This window comes from Petaurus breviceps, unplaced genomic scaffold (assembly GCF_028583685.1).
Source record: "Petaurus breviceps papuanus isolate PSGF00001 unplaced genomic scaffold, PetGlider_PUasm1.0 207, whole genome shotgun sequence".
Taxonomy (NCBI): Eukaryota; Metazoa; Chordata; class Mammalia; order Diprotodontia; family Petauridae; genus Petaurus; species Petaurus breviceps.
In genome coordinates this window covers 12,302,421-12,303,929 of record NW_027185850.1, presented here as the reverse complement: position 1 = coordinate 12,303,929, position 1,509 = coordinate 12,302,421, and positions in this window count along the sequence as shown.

Here is a 1,509-nt window from a genome sequence, read left to right as displayed (position 1 = left end):
CACACACACACACACACACACACACACACACACACACCCTTCTGGTTTTACTAGGAAAAAAAAAAAAAAGAAAGCATGCCTTGAATGGAGTAAGGATGAGGAAGTAAAGAAAGGGAAAGGAGAGAGGACAGACAAATAGGGAGAAAAAACAATGAATCCCTGCCCAAGGTCCCAAGTTTAGAGTAATCTTTGGACAGATTGCCTTGGCTTGGGTAGACCTGGTGCAGGAAGAAAGTTGTTTGTTGTTTTTTTTCCCCTTCTATCCCTCGGGTCCTAAGACTTTTATATTTTTATTCCTAATAAAAGTAGCGCCCTCCTTCTGCTTACTCCAGACGGAGAGAATGGGCTCATCATCATTGAATTGTCACATAGGGGAGTCCTTTGGGGAAAACGGAGGAAGGGCAAACTTTCTAACTCTCCAATTTCACTATACACATCGAATTTGTGTATAACGGTAACAAATGTTGGAGGGGGGTGTCCCCTGATGAGATTCCTTCTCCCTCCCCACCTTCTCGTTCAACTTTATAGTTTTGAGAAGTCTGCCTCAGATCAGACAGACCCTTTCCCAAACAAGACCTCTCTGGCCCCTGTAACCATCTTTAGCCTTAGTGGAAGAGAATTCTGAAGATCAGATAGAGGAAGATTGAATTGGGATGGGAAATGTTAACGATCGAGAATAAGAAGTTGAACCTAGCTGCCAGGAGACAAGAAGCAGATGCGGAGTGATATGAGCGAAGCGGGACCCAAGCGCAGGTTACTATCAGCAGCGAAGACACCCTCTATTGCTTCTCTTTTCCTGTGTCTCAAGAGGAAAGATCAAGACCGGGAATAAATCGCTTGTGAATAAAATATAGGCTGCCTAAACGCATTTATCCTTTAACTGCAAGCAAACAATTAGTAAGTTTGTTACGCTCATTAGAGTTAGACAACAGTAGGGAGAGTGTTGCACTCAAGAGAGCTCCCTCCCTCCCTTCCTTCATACAGACTTGTCTCCTGGATTTCCATCCCCAACTTAGACCCTCGGCCCAGGCTGCTGGGAGGAAAGGTCGGCGAGTGTCTGACGCGTAGGGAAGAATTCACCCCTGCCATTCATTCCCGGACTCGGCGGCTCCCATTTTAATAAGGTCATGTATTTTTTATCAGCTTTTTCCTGTGACTACTGGCAATGGGAACGCATTGCCTATTAGACTTAAGAACAGGATACCACCCCCCAGCCCGGCCACGTTTTCTTCAAAAGATAAATGGAAATGAGGTACAGTTTTGTCCGCAAGATGAATTGAAATTTCATATGAAGTCCTCTCCCCGAGCCCAAATTTATTGCAGATGTTTTCTTAAAACGAGTTTTTGGTTTCTGGAACAGGTCATCCAGCAATCCCCAGTCCTTGACCTTTATTCTGCCCCCACTCTCTTAAGTCCTGGAGGAAAGGGGAATCACAGCAATTGAAATGGGAGTAGGATAGCTATGCCCCAAAGCCCATAACTACAGTACCTTGCTTTCTTTTTCTTTCT